Here is a 24,898-nt window from a genome sequence, read left to right as displayed (position 1 = left end):
AACTGAACTTATGCATGTAGATTTAGTCAGAAAGAGTTCACTGGTTAAAGTTGGCAAGGGTAAAATTTTAAAACTTGGCTTTTGTACAAGTAACTCAAAAAGTCACATGAACAAAGGCTATGAATATCGACCTCTTGGCTTTTTGATCATCAGGCCATTCAGTTTTAATCAATGCATAGAAATAAAAATTAATAAATAAAAAAATATATAAGGTGATTCTTTTTTTACTGGACTAGTTTTCAGGAGATATATACCCTTCATCTGGTAGAAACAATGCTGACCTTTATTTCTGTACGTTGAACTGGACTAACATGGCAGCCATTCTACTTTATCCAGTGATAACCAATGAATACAAATAATCCGATGGAGTAACTGGGCTGCCATGCTTCTAATAAAGCTGCAACCCTAATTTCTTTCAGTTTGCATTAAAATAATTTGCAGAGCTCTTTATATTTATGAGTTTTTGGCATAGTTTTACAGTATTTTCTTTTTGAGACTAAGGGAATGAAACAACAAAAATTCTTTCAAAATCTTAACAAAATAACTTAAACATAATTGCCTAGTGAACACAGGCTCCCCCCTGAGTAACTGATACAAAGGTCAACAAATCGTTTTAGCTGAAGCAGTTTTATTATAAATAAATTTATGACTAGCTTTAGAGAGTTATGCCACCCACACCCCTGAGCAATGAAATTCTCTGGATGACCCTGCTAACACCTGCTCTCTTCTACTTCAGGCAGTTTACAATATCTACCCTGGACTGTAGGGTTTGTCAAAATCAATAAAATTGAGATTTGTCCTGCAGTTAAATTAAAATCTAACTGTTCCTCTACTGCTGTATAAGGGAAAAGTAAAATACTGGACATTTTAGAAAGGAATATGATTAATGGATCTCTGGCCAATGAGAAAAACATAGGGCTTGTGTCTGTGGGAGAAACTCTTAGTACATAGAAAAGTTTTTTGTCAACCGGAGCTGTTTCATAGAGGATCTCCCAATTGAGGCAAGAATTGCAATAAACTAATTTTTACGACTTTGTGTATGAATTTCATTTTGGAATAAATTGGTTATTTGAAAGAGAAAGCTTTGGATATTTTCTGTATGTCTGAGACTCATTTATAACTCAAATTATTTGATTATGACTATCCTTTCTTCTTTTGTCCTTTTCTCTGTGTTAAAATAAAATTTAAAAAATCTACCCAAATGTGAATTTCTTAATCCAGCACCAATTCAAAAAAATACATATAAAATCATGCTTCTGTTTAAAATATACAGTATCAACAGCTTTTTACAAATTACTTAGTTATTGTATTTTCATGATTTCCTATTAATACATGGAAATGCATTATGTTAATTAAAAATAGTACTGCTCATCATAGACTGATGTCTATGACCGGAAAAGTTCTGGTGAGGTAAATTGCTATGTAACCTGATGGATGGGTATTTTAATGAACTAAATTGCTTATCTAAATCCCTGAGGTTGCAAGACAGCCAGCTGTTTTTAGAACTGAGGCTTCTATTGTAGCAAATGAAGGTAACACAAAAAGGGTTTAGGTACTATTGGGCATTAAAACTGAGAATTAAGATGTGTTAACTCCCCAGTTTTAATGCATGTGATAGCAGCCATAACAATACTCGGTGTACTGTGAGGTAGATTTTCAAAGCAATCAAGTCAGATCAGCCCCTTTGAAAATCTAGCCAGAAGGGGTTAAATCTAGCTGCCTAGTTTTACTCGGCAACTAGATTAAGCTGTTCAAATTCTGGGCAAGGGAGCAACTTAAATGGCTAGTGCTAACAGGGTCATTCATCAAAATGTGACAGGACCCTAATACCCGTGATTTTGCCATAACGCATGTGTTATTTTTTACATCGCAAGATGTGTATGAAAATTCAAAAAATGTAGTCAAAGGGGAGGAGTTTATGAAAATGAGGAGTGTTTAATTTTGCATGTGATAGCGTAACACACGTATGGGTATGGGGGCTAGTTTAACATGCACAGTCAGAGGTACGAACAGCGCAGTACATATCAGTAAAGATTTGATGTGATTTGGAATGAGGAAAGGTAGGCAAGAGTACATTGTACAAATCTCATTATGAAAAGACAGTAATTTACCACTAATGCATATCCCATCGAGAAAACACAACAAATAAGATTGATACAAATGCCTACATGCCAATTAAATACCTCACCTCTGTCACACACCCTTCACCTTAAATATGAGCTTTCTACATTTCCTTCATTCCACATGGTATGATGATTCAGGTACTTAGTATATATTGATGTTAGTGATGATAAAGCTGCGGCTATATTTATTATAGCAATCTGGTGTGTTGTTTTTCCTTGAGTAAGTTTTTGCATTCAATTTGAGAGCCTCACCACTCATCCTCAGGGTAGGCAGTTGGGATTGCCCCAGTTACTTTACAGAGGAGAATGAAGGTGCAAACCTCACCAAATCTGTCCCTCACCTAAGCAATGACAAAGATGCAAAAAATAAAAGCGAAGCACTCGCCCAATTTTTTTCATAACAAAATAGCAAACATCCTTAACCACTTTCCTTTCACCCCCACCTTTGTAAACCCACTCCCAAAAACTGCTAACGCCACCCTAGATTCCCTTGATACTACATCCATGAAAGAAATTGAATCAATACTAAAAAAAAAATCAAGCCAGCAACCCACCCCTCCGATACCATCCCCACAAAAGCCCTGTTAACCATCCCACATATCATCGCCAAACCCTTAGCCAACATTATAAACTGCTCCCTCTCCCTTGGCAAAGTACCTGACACATTAAAACATGCCGTGGTCAAACCCTCCTCAAAAAACCCTTCCTTGACCCCGAGGATCCCTCCAACTACCGCCTCATCTCTAACTTGCCCTTTATCGCTAAAATCATGGAAAAGGTGGTTAATACCCAACTCACTGATTACCTTGACACCCACAACATTCTTCACCCATCCCAATTTGGTTTTCGTAAGCACTTCAATACAGAAACACTATTACTCACTCTATTTGACACCATCCTCAAAGGCACAGACCATGGTCAAAGTTATATCTTTGCCCTTCTCGACATCTCCTCTGCCTTCGACACCATCAGCCATAACCTCCTCCTTGCTCACTTTTCCTACATAGGCATCTCAGGATCAGCCCACCTCTGGTTCACTTCTTACTTATCCAATAGGCAATACACTGTAAAAATAGGAAACTCTGAATCTGCCCATATCCCACTCGCCCAAGGCATTCCACAGGGATCTTCACTCTCCTTCACTCTCTTCAATATATACCTATTACCCCTCTGCCATCTCCTTTCTGACCTAGGCCTCAAATTTTTCATAAATGCAGATGATGTCCAAGTACTCATTCCCATACAAGAATCCATCAGCAAGGCAATAAATTTTGGGAGAAATGCCTCTCCTCCATAACTACCCTCCTCACAAACCTCCACTTATTATTCAACACTACAAAAATTGAACTGCTCATCATTTCAAACCCACAGAATCCTAGGCTAGCCCTTTCAAGCATCACCTTGTCCAATTCAACTTCCACACAGCCTTTTGTACGTGACCTTGGTGTCATGATTGACCATCAACTGAATTTCAAAAAGCACATCAGCACTATTCTAAAAGAAGGCTTCTACAAGCTCCATGTTATGAAGAAACTCAAACCCCTACTCTCTGCACATGATCTCCACACTGTCATACAAGCAACCATCTGCCCAAAACTGGACCATTGCAATTCCCTACCCCTGGGCCTCCCATATGCCAATATCAAACCACTTCAAATGCTACATATAACACCTGTCCTCAAAGGACTTCACTGGCTCCCTATACCCTCACGTATCCTCTTCAAAACGCTCACCATTATCCACAAAACTTTATACACTCACAATTCCAATTGGCTTGAGGAACCTCTCGTTTCATCCTCCACAACCGCCCCACTAGAACAACCCACAAAGCTACCCTCCACACCCTGTCCCTCAAGAATGCTCATCTTACTACCACGAGAGAGCGAGCTCTTTCTGTTGCAGGACCCACCCATTGGAATGCTCTCCCCACTGAACTCTGCACTGAGCCCTGCCAGTACAAATTTAGGAAAAAGCTCAAGACCTGGCTCTTTAAACAGGCATTCCTAGCATAGGTCTTCTATTCCTCCTTCTCGACATCCCCACAATGTTATCATAATTGTGTTAATTATTAGGAATGTGAATCATTTTTTGACGATTTAAAAAATCGTCCGATATTTTTTAAATTGTCAAAAATCATTAGAGTGCGCAATACAATAGAAATCCACCCGTTTTATCATGAAAAATCATAAATTGGGGATTTGTGGGGAGGGCGGGAAAACCGGCACACCAAAACAACCCCTAAACCCACCCGACCCTTTAAAACTAAACCCTTACCTTCCCCCATCCTCCCGAGCCCCCCCCAAAACTTTTTACAAGTACCTGGTGGTCTAGTGGACGCCCCGGGACTGATCTCCTGCTCTCGGGCCATCGGCGCCATTTTGATGCCACTAATAAAAATGGCGCCAATGGTCCGATAAAAAAAAACAACCCACCGACCCTTTTAAAATCGACCATTTAGCTTCCCCCACCCTCTAGACCTCCCCCCCCCAAAAACGTTTTAAAATTACCTGGTGGTCCAGTGGGGGCGCGGGGAGCATTCTCCCGCTCTCAGGCCATCGACTGCCACTAATAAAAATGGCGCCGATGGCCCTTTGCCCTTACCATGTGACAGGGTATCCGTGCCATTGGCCGGCCCCTATCAATTGGTAGGAGCACTGGATGGCCGGCCATGGCCCGCGCCATTTTTAAAGATGGCGCCGGCCATCCAGTGCTCCTACCATGTGACAGGGGCCGTCCAATGGCACGGATACCCTGTCACATGGTAAGGGCAAAAGGCCATTGGCGCCATTTTTATTAGCGCAGTCGATGGCCTGAGAGCGGGAGATCGCTCCCCGTGCCCCCACTGGACCACCAGGTAATTTTAAAACATTTTTTGGGGGGTTGGGAGGGTGGGGGAAGCTTAGGAGTCGGTTTTTAAGGGTTGGGGTGGGTTTTTTGTTTAAACAAAAACCCAATCGGGCTGGACGATAAAAATTTTAAGATTTGAATCAGAACCGGAACCGATCAGATTCCGGTTCGATTCACATCTCTATTAATTATTATCATTATTTTATGTTACCTCTCTTAGCTTTTATTCTGTTCCTATTCTGTTATTTTATGTTATCTCTGTGTTAGCTTTTATTCTTATTCCTATTATGTTATTTTATTTTATCTCTGTGTTAGCTTCTATTCTGTTCCCATTATGCTCCATATTATATTCTTAACATTTCTTGTTATTTGCACCCATTGAATCTCCTTCTCCTTATGCCATTTGCTTTGTTTATCCCCCCCTTGCTGTCGTTCCCCCCCCCCCCCCCATGGAGGTATTTCCCCCTAATTCATTGTAAACTGATATGATGTTTTTCTCTTAGTTCATTGTAAACCAATATGATGTACCCACGAATGTCGGTATAGAAAAGTTGCAAAATAAATAAAATAAAATAAATTGTCAAATACTTCCCTTTGCTCCCCCTGTGGTCTGTAGTATATATCAGTTATTAGTGTAGATCCTGTTGAGCTGATTGTCCCAAGCTGCTATGATATGTAGCTTTATAAACCTTTATTAATTGATAGAAAATATTAGCATTACATTTAGAGCAGTAGCACTGATCCTAACCTGCTGCTTCTGTTTGTATTGCTTTTATTACTGTATATATGGTACCCTAGGGAGATAAAAGAGATTTTAGAAATATTTAGGATTTTCCTAATCATATTATAAAAAGCATAAGCAGGATTACTGTTTTTTTATTAAGTGGAACATGAACATTTTTCATGTAATATACTTCACAAACATATGTTTTTAATTACTAAAAGCAGACCCTTCTCGCGAGCTATCTTAATCTGTGTTGGGAAACTAAAATAAATGACTAAATAATGGTGGAGTCCATTCACAATCGGATCTCTGCTACAGTCTCTAGAAGAATAGCAAAAGTTATTTCTTAGACACATTTTTTCTGAAAACAGACGCTGCGTTCCATGTGGCTATTCTTTCTTAATTGCTCCATGTATATATATTGGGGGTGGGAACCTTGAAAAATTTTGTTGTGCTTTCTTTTTCGTTCTGTGGTGGGCCTTTTCGAGTCCACCCGTACATTGTTTTATTTTAATTCATTTTGCCATTTGTAAAAAACCCCCAAAAAACATTTATTTAAAAAACAGATCCCCCACCAACACCGGACCCATCCCCCACCCTCCCAACCCCACTCAGGACTCACCACAAACACCCAGTGGACTATCAGGGGCCAGAGAGTGACTTCATGCTCCTGGGCCAGTGGCTGTCCTCATTCAAAATGGCACCAGTTGCCCTTTACCCTTAACTTGTGAGAGGGGCTACTGGTGCCATTAGGCAAATCCTGTCACATGGTAGGAGCAAAGGGCAGCTGGCTCAAGATTTTAATAAATGGGAAGGGTTGGGGGTGTTCTGTTATTTTTTTCTTTTAAGCTTGCATTTTTTTAACCCTGCCCCCCCCCCCCAAAAAAAAATAGGAAAAGCAACACAAAAGTTTTCCCTAATTTTTTTCTTTTGCCCAAAATGCACCGAAATAGGAAAATTGTCTGTATTTGCTATTTTGTTGCAAATGACTTCCCATCCCTAATAACACTAAAGAGATATGGCTGAATTTTCAAAAGCCGGCATGAGCAAAAACTGGAAGATACGCGCGTGGCCAGGCTGAGAATGTGCTAAGAACGTGGATTAAGTGGATAGATCAGTGACCTGATAAAAAGTTCCACATTTTAAAAATGCCCGGCGATGTGCGTATCACCCATTACGTGCGGAAGTGACAGGCTGGTCAAAAGGAGCGGGGCGGGGGCGGAGTCTGGGCAGGGAAGGGGTGGGGCGGGGGTCAGACGGGACAGGGAACATTAGGCCCTGTCCCTGGCTGCCAGTGCGAGGCACTTACTTCACCCACCAAGATGAAGTAAATTCTATAACAAAAAAAATTCTAACAGTTAGGGGGGAGTTAGGGGGTCAGGGAGGAGAGGGGAAAAGGGAGGAAGAGTAGGTAGGGGGATAGAGAACTGGGTTAGGCCTGATTGCATCGCCGCATGGTTTTTACTAAAATCCCCCCACTTGTGCATGCGAGTCGCCACTCATGCGCACATGTGCATGCCGATCCAGAACCGGGAACCACGAGCGCCTTTGAAAATCTATCTTTTATTGCGCAACCACAATAGAATTTTTTTACTACTTTCAAATAAATTTTCCAATGAAAATGCTTTTATTAAATTCCTTATAAATATATTGACCATCACCCCTATGAAAAACCATTCAGACTTCAGTCATACCAATCATACTGTATTCCACTTAAAAAATTAGCAGCCCCGCATTCTATTATAACAATGCTCTTCTATGCGAAATCTCAATAATCATCTTTCATGTTATTAGGATAAATACCACTACTGAGCAACAACTTAATGTTCTGCTTGTACATTTTTCTTATGGATGCTTTTTCTTCTTCCAGTTATTAGGATAGACAGCACCAATGAGCAACAACTTAAAGTTCTGCTTATGAGTTTTTCTCATACATGCTTTTTCTTCTCACCGGCATAGGCATAAGTTTCACCTAAAGAAAGGCTTCATTAGGGGAAAATCATGAAAAGCTCATGTAGGCATGTGTTGCGACCATCGCTGCTCGATGCCCTCACTCTGCCCTCTCTACCTCTGTGGCAACTCCTTCCGGGTCTGATGGACGGTTTGCTGCCGCGGCGTCTTCTTTCCGTCTCCCTCCGGTGTCCCCGGATGGCACAACGCTGCGGATCCGCCATGTTGCCTGATGACGTAGGGCGCGCGCTCCGATTCATATACCAGCAAGGGCGCGAACCTCAGGGGCATCCCCCTGAAATGAAGTCATCCACTTCCAATATAAAAGGTCTCAGTATTCACTAACGAATTGAGTTAGCAAGGATTCATCCAAGCTACTCTGCCTCCTCGGACTTACCAGGGGTACCCGCTCCTCGGGGGCCTCGCTTTCTTTTCTTTATTTCAGATTGCAGATAGAAACCGGTACTCGCTCCTCGAGGGCCCATGTTCCCAAACACTCTGAAGATTCTCTACTGCCTGGAAGCTATTACAGATACAGACATTTGTGAGTTACCATCGCTCTCTCAGAGCTTTCCCTGGAACCAGGAACTCGCTCCTCGAGGACCTAACCCTTTCCAGCTACTGAGCTTCCTCAAGACCTTATGTGAGTTTTGTCATCTAGTTCTGGCTATGAATACAGCATACCCTGTCTACTCACTATCTATAGTTTCTCTACAGCTCAGCAATCCTGGGATTGCTGTTCCAGTACCTGAGGGACTTCAGCCCTGCTGGGCATATCAGCTCACTACTGCCACCTCTGGTGGTTCTACTAACCTGTCTAATAAAAGAACTATCTGTGTCTGTCTCCATAACCAAGCCTAGCCGGTGGTCCCTCTCAGGATATCCTCTTGGGGGCGCAGTCTTCTGCCATCAGCCCAAGGATCCACCTATCTACATTTATTTATTTATTTATTTATTTATTTATTTATTTATTTATAAGGTTTTATACACCGACATTCATGTGGAACATCATGCCGGTTTGCAATTAACAATAAAGTTGGAGAAATTACAATGAACAGGGAGGGGGAGGGGGAGAAGGCTAGAAAGGGAGAGAGGGAGAGTAAAGAGGGAAAAAGAGGTGATGATGGAAAATTAGAGAAACAATTATAAGATAAGAAGTGGGGAACATAGCTGCTATAAGTGATTACAAAAACCAGAAATGAGTGCAAGCATAATTACAATATATACAATCTTATGATTACAAAATAGCCATGGATAAGTAAAAGCAATCATACACCATATACTGTCTTATGTGTATGTGGTGTTCGAAAACCTGGCGGGAAGGAAAGCCGGGGGCTGAGGAGGGATAACGTGTAAGGAGGGGCGGAAGATTGACTGAGAGAGTGAGGAAGGTAAGGGTTAGGCTAGGTTTGGTTTGAATTGGGGTAGGCCTGTTTGAACAGCCATGTTTTGATTCCTTTTTTGAAATTACGGAGGGAAGGCTCTAGATGTAGATTGGTGGGTAGAGAATTCCAGAGGGTAGGGCCAGCGATGGAGAATGCCCTTTGCCTTGTGATGGTATGGTGTGTGGTTTTGAGTGTTGGGCAATGAAGGGTACCTGCGCCGGCCATCCAGTGCTCCTACCATGTGACAGGGGCCGGCCAATGGCATGGATACCCTGTCACATAGTAAGGGCAAAGGGCCATCGGCGCCATTTTTATTAGTGGCAGCTGACGGCCCGAGAGCGGGAGATCGCTCCCAGTGCCCCCCACCGGACCACCAGATAATTTGAAAACATTTTTTTTTGGGGGGGGGGGGGGGGTCGGGAGGATGGGGAAAGCTAAGGGGTCAGTTTTAAAGGATCGGGGTGGGGTTTTTTTTATCGGGCCATCGGTGCCATTTTTATTAGTGGCAGCCAACGGCCCGAGAGCGGGCGATCAGTCCCGGGGCTTCCACTGGACGACCAGGTGATTTTAAAATGTTTTGGGGGGGTTTGGGAGGGTGGGGGAAGGTAAGGGATTAGTTTTAAAGGGTCGGGGTGGGTTTAGGGGTTGTTTTGGTGTGCTGGTTTTCCCCCCCCCCCCCCCCCCAAATAACTCCCGTTAGTGGACACAAACCCGATTAACTATTTTTCACGATAAATCGGGGGAATTTCTATTGTATCGCACTCTTTAACGATTTTTGACGATTTAAAAAATATCGGACGATATTTTAAATCGTCAAAATACGATTCACATCCCTATTGAATACGGAAGTGTTTGGGCAGCCAGTGCAGGTCCTTTAGCACGGGGGTGATATGGTCCATTTTACGTGTGTTGGTTAAAATTCTGATCATGGCGTTCTGCAGGATTTGTAGGGGTTTTATGGTGGATGCGTGAAGGCCCAGGAGAAGGGAGTTACAGTAATCCAGTTTAGATAGGAGAGTGGTCTGGAGTACTAGGCAGAAGTCTTGAGCATGCAGGAGGGGTTTAAGCTTTTCAAGAATGTTGAGTTTAAAGAAACCCCCTTTTAGGAGAGTGTTGATGTGGGGCTTGAAATATAGATGTTGGTCTAGGGCGACACCTAGGTCTCTGACGGAGTGCAGGGTGGTGTTACTAAGGGAAGAGTTGAGCGAGGTGGCTTGGGAGATAAGGTCATGTTGATTAGAGATTAAGAGGATTTCTGTTTTTGAGGTGTTTAGTGTGAGCTGAAGGTTGGATAGCAGGGCATTGATGGATGCAAGGCAGGAGTCCCAGAATTGCAGGGATTCATTGAGGGAATTTGGTATGGGGATGAGAATTTGGACATCGTCTGCATATAAGAAGAACTGCAGGCCGAGGTCCCAGAGGAGGTGGCAGAGGCAGGAAATAAATGTTGAAGAGGGTGGAGGATAAAGAGGATCCTTTGGGGACACCTTGAGTGAGGGGGATATGTGAGGATTCATTCTTCTACAAGCTGATTGCCCTCTCCAAGCACTCCGCTGGTAACAGTTTGCTAACTCCTCCTTTCTCGAGGAGTAGTGCATAACAGATTGCTAACTCCTCCTACCACGGGAGCCGAACCATAACAGATTGCTAACTCCTCCCTCTCCAGGAGCTAGTTCACAACAGATTGCTAACTCCTGCAATCCTTTCCTAACAGATTGCTAACTCCTAGCATCAGATCCTAACAGCATGTGAATACACACTGACTGGCAGTACAGAAAAACCTTTCATTTGTTGAATATACTTATGTCCTTTAATGAAGAATAATCCAGCATCACTTTTCAAGAAATGTCAAACTGACATACTTAAAATCAGATGGGTTTGATTCTTCCCAGTGATTCTCTCTTCCAAATGTAGTGTGTATCTTTTATTTTTTAATCATAAAGTTCAAACGGTGTATTAGCCCCATGGCATTTCTCAATGCTATCCATTGCTCATTGCATTCACTTGGCGTGGTCAGAGATTGTAGTGCATGTTGCCTCTTTCAAAAGCATGCATGTCTTTTTAACTCCAAATATGCCATTTTGAAATGCAAAGCGTTAGACCCAAAAATACAAAGTGTTGTTGAATAAGTCAGTGAGCAGCAAAATTATCAGAGTAACTTTACCAACATAACTTTAGTTAAATATTTAGCAGGACAAGTCTCCTTCAAAATATACTCAACTAAATAATTTCATGATAAAAACCTTGCATTTCCTTGGATCACTAAATTGGGTACCCTCTGTTCCCTTTTGCATTTTAGGGCTACCTCTAAGGTAGTTGGCAAGTTTCCTCTCCTCTACTGGTTTCCCCTTGTTGACAATATGTGAAGAGCAGAGATTAAACAATCAAAATAAAAATTTTAAAATTTAAGTTTGTGAGGAGGCACACTCCATTCTATTACAAAAATAATGCTGTTCATTAGAAAAATAAAAAAAACATGACATATACATTAAAAATCTAATAATAATAAAAGTAATTAATAATACATAAAGAAATATCCAACATGGCCATGTTTCAATGAAACACCTGAATCAGGGAAATGTACTACAAACATTTTTTTCACAAAAAAAAAATTAAAAAAGATGACGATAATGGTATAAATATAATAGGGGAAGAACCCAATAAATAATCAATTAGCCTGGTGCTGGTGTTGGCACTCTACAAGGCTTTATCCCCTGGGCAGTTGCCCCATTCGCCTCACCCCTGACATTTTCTGATGTAGAGGAACTCGAACTGGAAGGCCCAATATCTGTGTTGAGAGCTGAGGGCTTTTGCACTGACAAAGCAGGGTGCATCGAAAGTATCAATGAAGCAAGAGTATCAGGTGTGTTGATGGGGCAGATGCACTAGAATTATAATCACATTATTATCGCATTATAATACCGATATACTGATGATATAAAGCAAGGACAGCATCAGTAGTGCAGATGCACATCTGATGTAGATGTATGGTGTACGCTGAAGATGCAGAAACACTCAGGGGTAGATTTTTAAAGAAGCGTGCGCTGGGTACATTTGTGCGCGCTACCCGGCGCATGTTATAAAATCCAGAGTCGGCACGCACAAGGGGATGCACACGTGCACCTTGCACGCGCCAAGCCCCAGGGGAGCCCCGATGGCTTTCCCCATTACCTCCAAGGCCGCTCTGAAATCGGAGCGGCCTTGGAGGGAACTTTTCTTCCACTCCCTCCCTTCCCCTCCCTTTCCCTATCTAACCCACCCCCCAGCCCTACCTAAATCCCCCAACCTACCTTATTTCAAGTATTTACGCGCGCCAGCCGGCTGCCAGCGTACCATCCCCCGGCACAGCCGCTGTGCCGGAGGCCTCAGTCCCGCCCCCAGACCGCCCCTGGACCTGCACCACGCCCCCGCCTCCTTCCTGCCCCTTTTTCAAAGCCCCGGGACTTATGCATGTCCTGGGGCTTGTGCCCGCCGCCGAGCCTATGCAAAATGGGCTCGGCGCGCGCAGGAGAGTTTTTAAAGGGTTACGCGCGTAACCCTTTGAAAATTTACCTCTCAGTGTTGATGGCTGAGAGGGTACATGATATAAGTTAACAAAATCATGAATGGGGTGGAATATGTAGATAAAGGATGTTTGTTTTACATTTTTTCCTGCTTTCTAAAAGGGAAAGGCTTATGAGATAACCATGTCTGTGTATGTGTGAGCGCTTTTCCCCAATATTTTTTGTATTTAGTATATCCAATCCACATCAAATTTTCAATACATGTCAATATGTACAAGGAGATCCTGTCTAGAGTAATTATTTTTTCATCCTGATGCATGGATGTGCATGTGAGTTCTGGAAAATAGGTTCCATTAGTTCTTCATGGAACTTCTTCTTTATTCATATTGGGGTAGATTTACAAAAAATGCGCGTTCGCGTACTTTTGTTGGCGCACCAATCGCAAACAAAAGTACACTGGATTTTAGTAGATACGCGCGTAGCCGCTAAAATCCAGGATCGGCGCGCGCAAGGCTGCCGATTTTGTGCAGCCGGCGCGCGCCAAGCCGCGCAGCCTGCCTCCGTTCCCTCCAAGGCCACTCCGAAATCGGAGCGGCCTCGGAGGGAACTCGCTTTCGCCCTCCCCTCACCTTCCCCTCCCTTCCTCTATCTAACCCACCCCCCCGGCCCTCTCTAAACCCCCCTACCTTTGTCGGGGGATTTACGCCTCCCGGAGGGAGAAGTAAATCTCCGAGCGCCAGCGGGCCGCTAGCGCACCGAGACGCGACCCAGGGGCGGTTCCGGAGGGCGTGGCCACGCCCCCGGACCGCCCCGGGCTGAAACCATGCCCCCGGGCCCGCCCCCGAAACGCCGCATCCCACCCCCAAAACGCTGCGCCAATCGGCCCCGCCCCCGACACGCCCCCGACACCCCCCCCCTCGAAAAACCCCGGGACTTACGCGAGTCCCGGGGCTCTGCGCGCGCCGGCAGGCCTATGGAAAATAGGCGCGCCGGCGCGCAAGGCCCTGCTCGCGTAAATCCGGGCGGATTTACGCGAGCAGGGCTTTTAAAATCCGCCCCATTAATTATAACCAAATGATAAATATTATGATCTATGAATTTTGGATAGGTTTCATGCTCTAGCCATTTTTCTTGGATCTCTTGTAGAATCCAAAAGTGAGAAATATAATTTTGCAAATTCTAAGATTAAAGATGTAGTGCCAAATAATTTTTTGAAATGTTAAGATCTTTGCTACTTTTCCCTGTTTTTCCCTCTGTCATTTCATTGCATCCATATTTTAATTTATGACATACTTCAATAAATTGATTAGTCTATAAGGTGCCGCCTGACTCCTGTTATTTATTCTAGATAATAGTATTTGGGAAAGTATGAAGAGATTTAATAAGGAGTGTTAAAAGAGTTAATTCCTGTTAACCCTTTAGGTACCAGATAGTGTTTTATTATGTATGTTTATTCTATGTACCCCATGAAATCTGAATATTTAGTATTGAAATGCCTACCTTATATTGAAATGTACATAGCGAGTGGATGTGAAACCAGAAATAAAGCTGAGAGTTTGGATTTTACTGGAGAGTGATGTGACACTGTTTTCAAGGCTTTATTTCGGCTAGCACATATGGATATCTATAGGGACTGGGTTCATGGAGGGAGAGGAGCTGATGCCTTGCTCTCCCTGACCATCAAGAGAAAATGAGCTATCCCTACTGTTTCTATCTGTGTCCACTTCACTATCTTCTGCATGACCTTTTTGAACCCACTAAATAAATTTGAGCATCTATCAATATTCAGGGACAGCACCTCTCATCTTTTTATGTACAAAGAAGTAGCTAAAAATATTAAGGCAAAAAGATTAGCATTCAAAATGTATAACAGATGAACACAAGGAAGAATATCTGGTAAAGCTGAAAGAGACAAGAAAAGAAATCAGCATGGCAAAAGTGTGAGTGGAAGAAAAGATTGCCAAGGAATTAACGCAAGGTGCAAAACATGTTTCAGGTACGTCAGAGAAAGGATGAAGACCAAAGGTGGAATTATAAGTCTTAAAGGAGATGAGGGGCAACGTGTAGAGAGAAACAAGGAAAACATACAATAGAAATGCTAAACAAATACTTCTATTCAGTATCACCTGAAGAAGATCTTAGAGAAGAAGTGCTGAAGATTGACATGGGTGCAAATGATAATGAGGTAGACCCATACCATTTACAGAACACAGTGATGTGTAGAACTAGCAAAACCAAAAGTAAACAAAGCTATGAGGGTGGATGAGGTACATCCTAGGAAACAAAGGGAATTCAGAGAGGTTCTGGCAAGTCCATTGGAAGATCTGTTCAATAGATCCTTGGAAACGGAAGGAGTGCCACAAGATCGGAGAAAGGCAGCTGTGGTCTCTTTACAAATGTGGAAACAAAAAGGAGGCTGGAAATTACTATTGGTGATGAGAAATTTAATGGAGACCCTGCTGAAGGAAAGAATAATGAACTGTCTATAATCGAGTGGCTTGCAGGATTTGAGGCAGCATGGTTTTCACCAGAGGAAGATTGTGTCAAACTAATCTCATTACATTTCTTCAGTTGTGTGACTACAGAATTAGGACCTGCATTGAATGTGGTTTACTTGAATTTCAGCAAAGCTTTTCTTAACTCATACACATAGGAGGCTTATTAATAAACTGAGCAGCCTGCGGGTAGGTCCTGAGGTGGTGGACTGGATTAGAAACTGGTTGAGTGATAAATGACAGAGGGCAGTGATAAATGGAATTCATTCTGAGGACTGAAAGGTGATTAATGGAGTGCCTCAAAAATCAGTCCTGGGGCCAGTTCTGTTCAATATCTTTATGAGCGATATTACAGAGGAGTGAGAGAGAAAATGTTATCTTTTTACATATGCCACAAAGATCTGCAACACAGTAGACATATCCAAGGGAGCAAAACAAAATGAGAAATGATCTAAGTAAGCTTGAAGAGTGGTCAAATAATTAGCAGTTAAAATTCAATGCCAGAAAGTGCAGAGTCATGCAAGAAAATGCAGAATTTCTTTACTCAATTTATAAAATTATGTGCATATATTTTATGTGTGCAATAATTATAACAATCTGCATACCATAACCCAGAATTAAATGCGGAGGCAGGTATTTTATAAAGTATGCACATAATCTGCTTCTGAAAATACTTGCGTACGTACTTGGAATCACCAGTTCACCAGTTCTTCTAGATGTTCCAGAACTTCACCCTGAACCCCCCACCAGTTCATACAGACCTCCCACCCAAAAACTACAGTCAAAGACAAATGCACTTTCAATTGTGCAAGCCAATTAGCAGGTGTAAAAGTGTACGAACATGTTCAGTAATGTATGCATATATACTGCTTACAAAATAGCAACTTGGACACATACTTCCGAACCCCACCCTGAAATGCTCCTAAACCTCCCCTTTTTGAACACTTGCACTCTTGAGGTTTATAAAATAGTAAATACATGTATACATGCTACTTCATATACACTAATTTTCCACACACAACCCTCATTTAATTCTTTGAAAATTACTTCCTTAAACCTTTTGAAATTAAAAAATATGTACCATTTGATATGATTATGACTCTAGCTTTTAACACCCCAGAGCCCATATAATTCTTCAGCTGTTCATGCTATATTAATTTTTCACATGTATTTAAAAGGTATTAGTAGAGTTTCCTGATAATGAACAATATACAGCTGATATAAGTGGCCCTAAAACGGGAGAAAGGACAAATCTAGAGGATCTTCAAACTAACAGTTTTGTGGGAAAAATAAAATAGAAATCAGATGGATAAAAACTGACAAGTGACACTCAACATGCATTAGTGAAGTGAGGTTCAGATTGAGTAATCCGTGAGTGACAAAGTTATCCAGTACAGTTTCCCACTGAATGTACTCATCTAGTTACCTGGATAAAGTTATCTGGGTAACTTTGTCACTCACCCACTTGCTGAATCAAAACTAAGGTGGCCACCACTGTCTGAGAGTGGCCCTTCTCAAAATTCTCTTTAAAATATTACCGGGTTAAGCGAGACTGATCATGCTCTGTCTCTACCTTAAAAAGAATGTTGAGTTGAATTCCCACCACCTGCTATCCCCCATTACCACCTAGGACCCCGTAAAGGCTCCCAAATGCAGAGCAGGAAGAGTAGACTCCATGTACCTAAAGCAGGTTGTTAATTCAAAGAAAACACACACTTTGAAATGTCTATATGCCAATTTCAGAAGTCAAAGAAGTTAGAGTGTATAGCACTGAATGAAGAGGTAAACATAACTGGCATCTCAGAGCCCTGGTGGAAGGAGGATAACTAATGGGACAATGTTAAATCAGGGTACAAATATATTGCAATGATAAGGAGGATAAACTTGGTGGAAGTGGGGGTGACACTTTATGTCTCGGATGGCACAGAGTCCAACAAGTCACTTTACCCTACATTGCCTCAGGTACAAACTTAGGGCCTCATTTTCTAAAGTATCGCAGGCCTGTGGTACTTTAGAAACATGCGGTAATGAGGGGCGGGGGGCCAAAATGGGGGAGGAGGGGCGGTCCTGCACTAGCCGGCAGCGATCGCACCCAATAACTACACCATAGACTTAGTTTTTGGGTACTTGCCAGGTTCTTATGGCCTGGATTGGCCACTGTTGGAAACAGGATGCTGGGCTTGATGGACCCTTGGTCTGACCCAGTATGGCATGTTCTTATGTTCTTATAGTTATTGGGTGTGAAATAGGCAAAGAAAAGGCTCCTTACCTTTTTGCTGTTTGCGCCGTCCTCGCAGAGTTGGCCCCGGTGACGCCCCGACTCCTCCTCTTCTGGGGCCGACTCCACCCCATTCACTAGCTATTGCAGGCTTGTGCTGTTAGCGTAAGCCTGCGATAGCCTTAGAAAATAAGGCGCTTAGATTGTAAGCCCTCTGGGGATAGGGAAATACCTACAGTACCTGAATGTAAACCGATGTGATATCTCATATCGAATGTCGGTATATAAAAAAAAATAAAATAAAACAAATAAATAGATAAAAGATCATACAGGAGATTAAATACACAGTAAAATCTTTATGGATAGAAATTCCATGTGTTTTGGGTAAGAGTATAATGATAGGAGTATTTTACCATCCACCTGGCCAAAATAATGAGCTGGGCAATGAAATGCTAAGAGAAATCAGGGAAGCTAACCAATTTGGCAGTGCAGTAACAACAGAAGATTACTCCAGTATTGACTGGGTAAATGTAACATCAGGACATGCTAGAGAGGTAAAGTTCCTGGATGGAATAAATGCTTCATGGAGCAATTGGTTCAGGAACCAAGGAAAGAGGGAGCTATTTTAGATCTAATTCTTAGTGGAACACAGGATGTGGTGAGAAAAGTAACGATGGTGGGGCCACTTGGCAACAGTGATCATAACATGATCAAATTTGAACTAATGACTAATAGGGGGGGCAAAAGGGAAACTTTGATAAAATGAGGAAAATAGAAAAAAACTGAAAGGTGCAGCTACAAAGGTTAAGAGTGTACAACAGGTGTGGACATTGTTTAAAAATACCATCTTAGAAGCTCAGTCCAAAAGTATTTCAAACATTAAGAAAGGTGGAAGGAAGGCCAAACGATTATTGGAATGGTTAAAATGCAAGGTGAAAGAGACTATTTTAGCCAAAAGAACTTCCTTCAAAAATTGGAAGAAGGATCCAAGTGAACAAAATAGGAAAATAAGCATAAGCATTGTCAAGCTAAATGTAAAACATTGATAAGACAGACTAAGAGGTTTTGAAACAAAATTGGCCGTAGAGGCAAAAACTCATAATAAAAACTTTAAAAAAATATATCAGAAGCAGAATCCTGTGAGGGAGTCAGTTGGATTATTAGAATCGAGGTGTTAAAGGGGCACTTAGGGAAGATAAAGCCATCGTAGAAAAGATTAAATTAATTCTTTGCTTCTATGTATGTTGGAAAGATACAGGTTCCAAAGGCAATTTACAAGGGTAATGATTTGGATGAATTGAACCAAATCACAGTGAACCTAGAAGATGTAGCAAGCCAGATTGACAAACTGAAGAGTAGCAAATCACCTGGACCAGATGATATACACTCCGGGGTTCTGAAAGAACTAAAAAAATGAAATTTCAGACCTATTAGTAAAAATGTGTAATCTATCATTAAAATCATCTATTGTACCTGAAGACTGGAGGGTGGCCAATGTAACCCCGATATTTATAAAGGGCTCCAGGGGTGATAAGGGAAACTGTAGACTGGTGAGCCTGTTTTCAGTGCCGGGAAAAATAGTGGAAACTCTTCCAAAGAACAAAATCACAGAACATATAGATAGACATAGGGTCCATATTCAAATACCATTTAGACAGATAGCTTAACAGTTATCTATCTAAATGGCATACCTGGCTATATTCAGCTCTTATCCAGCTACATTCTAGCCAGGTAAGTACCCGGTTAGAATTTAGCTGGATAAAAAAGGGGCATTTTGAGGGCGTTCCTTGGAGGTGCTTAGATATCCAGCTAACCTAGCTGAATATCCAGTATATCTGGCTGGTGTGGCCGGATAATGTGTGACATAACCAGATAGCTTTAAAAGATATCTGACTAAGGCCTACGGCCCGATCCCTTCCCTATCCTGAAAATAACTTATAAAGACCCTATCAGGCTATGTGTAGCTCACCTCTAAAAGTCATCAAATTTAAGAGAGACGCGGTCTGGTGAATTAAAATCTTTTATAGCAGCCTACCTCCCACCTTCCCTCTCACCCACATGCAAGGCTAGAAAACATCACTGCATCCATTGCCGGGAGCAAAGCTCCCGTTGCCTCCAGCACTGCCTTAAGAAAGTCAGCACTGGAAGCATAAGCTTATTGTTAATCCATGTGTTGTACTGGCTGCTAAAATTTCTGAACGGTGCCAATATTTCAAACCAACGGCAGGGGTAAGATTCTTCAGCCTTTTCAGGCAACATGGATTTTTCTTCTACCTTCTGTCTATCTTTGTATAAATTTGAGCTGGCTGATGCTGACTCTTTATTCTACACAAATTAATTTAGGTTAAGGTAATTTTTTTTAGACTGCATAATATTACATAAAAAAACAATAGTCTGGCTGTCATTGTTTAGGTTTAAACTGTCTTTCCCAGCAAAGCACCACAACATAGGAATATATTTCAGTTCTTATTAGGGATGTGCAGACCAAAAGTTTAAGTTCATAAGTCCATAAGTCGAAAGGGGGTCCCATTTGCGGTCAATATGGACATATGGAAAATTCCATAAGTTGAGTCTATGTCCATATGTGCAAATAAAAATTTAAACCCCTCACCCGCCTTAATCCCCCCCCCCCAAGACTTACCAAAACTCCCTGGTGGTCCAGCGGGGTCAGGACGCCATTCCTGAACTCCTTTGCAAGGAGCACGTGACGTCGGCGTCACGTCGGAGTGACGCGGCATCACGTGATTCCCCTCGGGTTCGCGCCCGGACCCCTCGTTGGGCTCAAAAGGAACTTTTGGCCAGCTTGGGGGGGCCTCCTGAACCCCCCCAAGCTGGCCAAAAGTGCCTTTTGGGCCCAACGAGGGTTCCGGGAGCGAACCCAAGGGGAATCACGTGACGTCGGCGCCACGTCAGAGTGACGCGGCGTCACGTGATTCCCCTCGGGTTCGCTCCTGGACCCCTCGTTGGGCTCAAATGGAACTTTTGGCCAGCTTGGGGGGGGGCCTCCTGACCCCCACCAAGCTGGCCAAAAGTGCCTTTTTGGCCCAATGAGGGGTCCGGGAGCGAACCCGAGGGGAATCACGTGACGCCGCGTCACTCCAACGTGACGCGGACGTCACGTGATTCCCCACGTGTCCGCTCCCGGACCCTCACGGAACTTTTGGCCAGCTTTGGTAAGTCTTGGGGGGGGAATTAAGGAGGGTGAGGGGTTTAAATTTTTATTTAGATCAACAATCGCGATTTCCAATGTATTCAACATAGCTATGTTGAATAAGTTGGAAATCCGATCGTTTAAGCCTCATCTTTTTTTTAAGTTAAAAAAAAAAATAAGTTGCGTTTTCCATTTAAGTTCAAAACGAATGCACACCCCTAGTTCTTATGTCATACCAATGTTCCATGACCCTTGAACACAAAACATATAGAGTTTTAATACTAGTGATTCTTTAATTACATTCTGACGACACTATTTAAGGAATATGGTTCTGTTTTTCATTATAAATAGATATGGACATTGCATTGTGAGCTGAGAAGGAAGTGCAGCTGCGCAGTGTTTTATAAATGGCCAGCTTCGAAGCAAAGAAAAGACATCAGGTTATATTGCATTCAGACTCTGTTTTCCAAAGGGATAGAAAATATCTGTTAAATGAAAATGTAACTGAGACTTATGTTTTTAAATGTCCTCTGACCAGTTAAATCTGGATTTATACTTATTGTATCTAAACATCCCAGATTACCTTTTCCATATACTGTATTTATTTCAATCCATATATATACATATGTTTTGCCAGCTCTCTCTTTTTAACAGTCATAACTATGCCCAGAAGCACCACTGCAGACCCTACACCATCCCAATTCTTTCTCCTGAACCCCATACTTCCCATGACCCCTCCCCTCCTCTTTTCTCTGTTCCTCTGAGAATTTGGAGCCTGCCAAGAAATTAGCCGTGTAGAAAATGACGGCAGATAAAGTCCATAAGGCCCATCCTTTCTGCCCCATTTCCTCTTGCCACATAGTCACAGACCCTAGATGAACTCTGCCTTTCCCTTCACTTCTTTGCATCTAGGCATCCCTTGTGCTTATCCCATGCTTTCTTAAACTCAGTTACAATTTCTGCATCAACCACCTCCCTTGGGAGGCCATTAGATGCACATAACCACCCTAGCTATATAATTGGAGAATTGCATAGGAACACCCCCCTCCCCCAAATGTCCACACGCTGAAAAGGGGTGCTGGGTGTGATTTTATCCTGAGCAGAGGGGAAACTTCATTCTAAGGTCCTTTTAGACCTTTTAGAAACTTCATTCTAAGGTGACTTTTAGACCCACAAAAATGCTCTCCATACTTAGAGTAGTGTTCCAAATAAAAGTCTTTACTGTAACAAAATATTCAATAGAAATAATCTAACATATTGCACATTTACATGGTGAAGGATTTATAGTCTCCATTCACTCATCCTATAACTCAATCAAACAGGATCTACTTACTTCATTATGTCAAGTTCGCCTACTGACCATATCAGAGCTCCTACACCTTTTAGGACACCTCTTGTACCTAAAATCATGTTTAGCTATATCTCTGCAGCACTGATTCCTCTCCTTTCGTATAATCCTATAATTCTATGTTAATATAACTCTTCCCCTCCCATGTGAAGCCCCATGCTGACACTAGGGGTGTGTATTTGTTTTTAAAGAAAATGTGTAACAAAACATATTTTGTTGAAGAATCAAATGAAAAAAAGAAACTGTAATTAATTTTTTTATTGACTTTCATTTGAGAAGGTCAATGAAAGAAACCCAAAGGACATGATGGTGCCCCCCCCCCCCCCCCCCCATTTGCCCCTCCCAGACCATGCTTACTCCTTCTGTAGAGATCTCCCCCTATAGGAAGGAGATGGAATGATCCCCAGTGACTCCTGCCCCATTGGCATTTTGTTTTACAGCTGTATAACATAAGTAAGACTTCCATAGAAAAGTAAGCATGGTCTGGAGAAGTAGAGAGGACCATTTTTTTGTATTTTTCCTTTTGGGGAGCAATTCAGTGTTTATTTAAGTACAGTAAAGGAAACAAACCAAAATAAACATTAAACAAACCAAACCAGAATTTTTTTAAAAAAAGGAGAAATAAAGCAAATGTTTTTCCCATGCACACCCCTAGCTAGTACCTTCTTAGTAGCCTTAGGCTACACTAAACATTTTCTGCCCCTTCACTTATTGGTGACAGGGTTGGTGGGCAGGACTGGGAATTTGAAATGCAGCCTTTACATGGAGGCTGGACAGGTCTAGAGTTTAAGCTTCCTGGGCTTCTTGGGAAGAAGAATAGCAGCTTCTACTACTGTTTAGAAAAGTAGCAGCCCTGGAAAGTCAGGATTGCTTGAGAGACAGCTAGTTTGTTGACAAAAAATGGGACAGAAGGGAAACAGAGACAGGAACAGTGGTTTCTCTCTGGAGTGTTAGAAGTGGGGGGAACAGTAAACAAAGGAGTACTCAAAGCACAAGGGAAAAAATCCACACATATGGGGCTACTACAGAGCTAAGGCCATTGCTATCTGTTTTGCTGCCTGCCCTGTGCAAATGATTACTGTGCAGCCCTTTGCCCAAACTCTTGTGGATTCTAATGGAGCCATTCATGGACTTCTCTTTCTTCCTAATAACTTTGTGTCTGATCATTATTTACAGGTGCAGTGAGGTTAAAGTAAAGCTACCAGATTCCAGGTGACTAAATCTCTGACATTTCTTCCCTATCATGTTAATAATGGACAAGTTGTTCATTTGCGGGGAGGAGGGGTTATCTGGTGGCCTATTCCCATGGAAAGTTGTAGTAATCTACTTTCAAAATATACCTAACAGTACATTCTTTGAATTGTGAACTACTAAATATTTCAACCCTCTAGGCTGATGGGCATGGAAATTATTTATGCACTAGAAAAATACAACTCAGCCAACAAAATCCAGCTGTTATCAACATGTAAATTCTAAATCAAATCAATAAAGAATATGTGACAAAAATACCCCAAACAATGTAAATTCTGTGTGGGAGACACATCTTGGCCAGAGACTTTGAACTTGGTCCCAGGATATTTTATAACAAGACTGGTGCATTGGTATTAAACATCGTAGGTGAACCTTACAGTCTTGCACCCTTCTCCTCCTCCCATGGCTTTCTCCACATACAATTAAAAATAACTTATGCATTTATAAAAACAGATTTTACATGAAAAAGGACTTTCTACGTGCAGGCTTCTGAGGTAAAAATATCTCTTATTATATTTGCATACACTGGTATGGTGCCAAGCAGAAACCAATGCAAAAAATAAATGTCCATATGATATGGTATTAGGACTATTGCACCTTGCATTAGGTGTGGGCTTGGTCCTCAAAAAGCCATGAGTAAAATGAACTGCAATCATAATAGAGTAAACCTCCCATACCAAAACAGCACTAATTGCCAGCATTCAAACAATAACAAACTTTTCTGTGAAAAGACAACGGTGCAAATATTACATAAGGCCCTAAAACACCAATATACCTCCCTTAGGAAAACCAAACAAGTCAGACTACTATAGATCCCTACATAGAAACTCATGCTAGCAGAATACCTCACTTTGATTACACATTCAGAACACAGACAGATACTCACCAAACACAGAATAAAGAGTCTATAAAGTATAAATAGAAGAGCAGTCAAAAGTTGAACTGGAAACCAGAAGAAACCAGAAGCTATATGCAGTACAACAATGGAAAACAAAAAGCATTATCATTCTTCATAAAATATCAAACAAAATCAAGAAGTAAAAAATATCAAACATAATAGTAAAACTACATTAATAAAAAGAATAAATAATTCAAAACAGCTGATGAATAGAACAACCAATAATTAAAAACTCATAATTTTTTTTAAATTTACCAAACACCAGTAAAATATTTCAGAAAACATCAAATAACACCCAATAATTAAAACTAAAAAAGATTTTTAAAATCCCCTGCTCTCCATACCTGGGAAATTTGGATTTTCAGGTACCCAGAGATTGTCATGGATTAGTGTGTGTGGGGGTGGTGGAGCATAAACTTTCTCCTCTCCCTCTCATATACTTACACACACTTACTTTCTCTCATAAACATGCAAGCACACAAGCATACATTCAATTTCCCTCACACACATAAGTTCATTCATGCATATACTTTCTCCCTCACACACAGAGAAGCTCACTCATGCACACACTCCCTCTCACGCATACATGCACACCCTTCCTCTCTCTCTCCCTCTTTCTCTCACACACACACATACACACATACATATGCTCCCTCTTTCTAAAACATGCACACATACACACATATGTGTGCGCTCTCTCTCTCTCACACACACTCGGGCTCCCTCTCTCAAATACACTCACATGCTCACACATAACTAGGCTTCTACAGTTCTTCTTTAGTTGGGGTCAGTAGGCAGCCTCCAGCCCCCCCCCCCCTCTTTTAGGCTGCCAGGGGGTTGGAATCTACCAACAGGCCTGTGGCCTCCGCTTTATCTCAGCCACCTGGTTAGTTGGGATCTGCTGGATGACCCGCAGTCTCATCATCTTCTCTGCTGCAACCCTGGCGGCCTCCGCTTCATCTCAGGCACAAGACAAGTTGGGATGTGCCAAGCCAGGGGTTCCCA

At 42.0% G+C, this 24,898-nt stretch overlaps 1 long non-coding RNA gene across 1 annotated transcript in view; it reads left to right on the top strand.

The window, feature by feature from the left end:
• LOC115096183 overlaps positions 1–24,898 on the top strand; it is a 93,323-nt gene that overhangs the window by 27,413 nt on the left and 41,012 nt on the right. The window contains exons 2-3 of the long non-coding RNA XR_003857998.1: positions 20,748–20,836; positions 22,921–22,956. This is a non-coding gene — a long non-coding RNA (uncharacterized LOC115096183). The remainder of the gene's footprint in view (positions 1–20,747; positions 20,837–22,920; positions 22,957–24,898) is intronic.

The sequence above is a fragment of the Rhinatrema bivittatum genome, chromosome 7 (genome assembly GCF_901001135.1).
Source record: "Rhinatrema bivittatum chromosome 7, aRhiBiv1.1, whole genome shotgun sequence".
NCBI classification, from domain to species: domain Eukaryota; kingdom Metazoa; phylum Chordata; class Amphibia; order Gymnophiona; family Rhinatrematidae; genus Rhinatrema; species Rhinatrema bivittatum.
The sequence above is the reverse complement of the archived record's forward strand: the minus strand, read 5'-3'. Positions and strand labels throughout refer to the sequence as shown.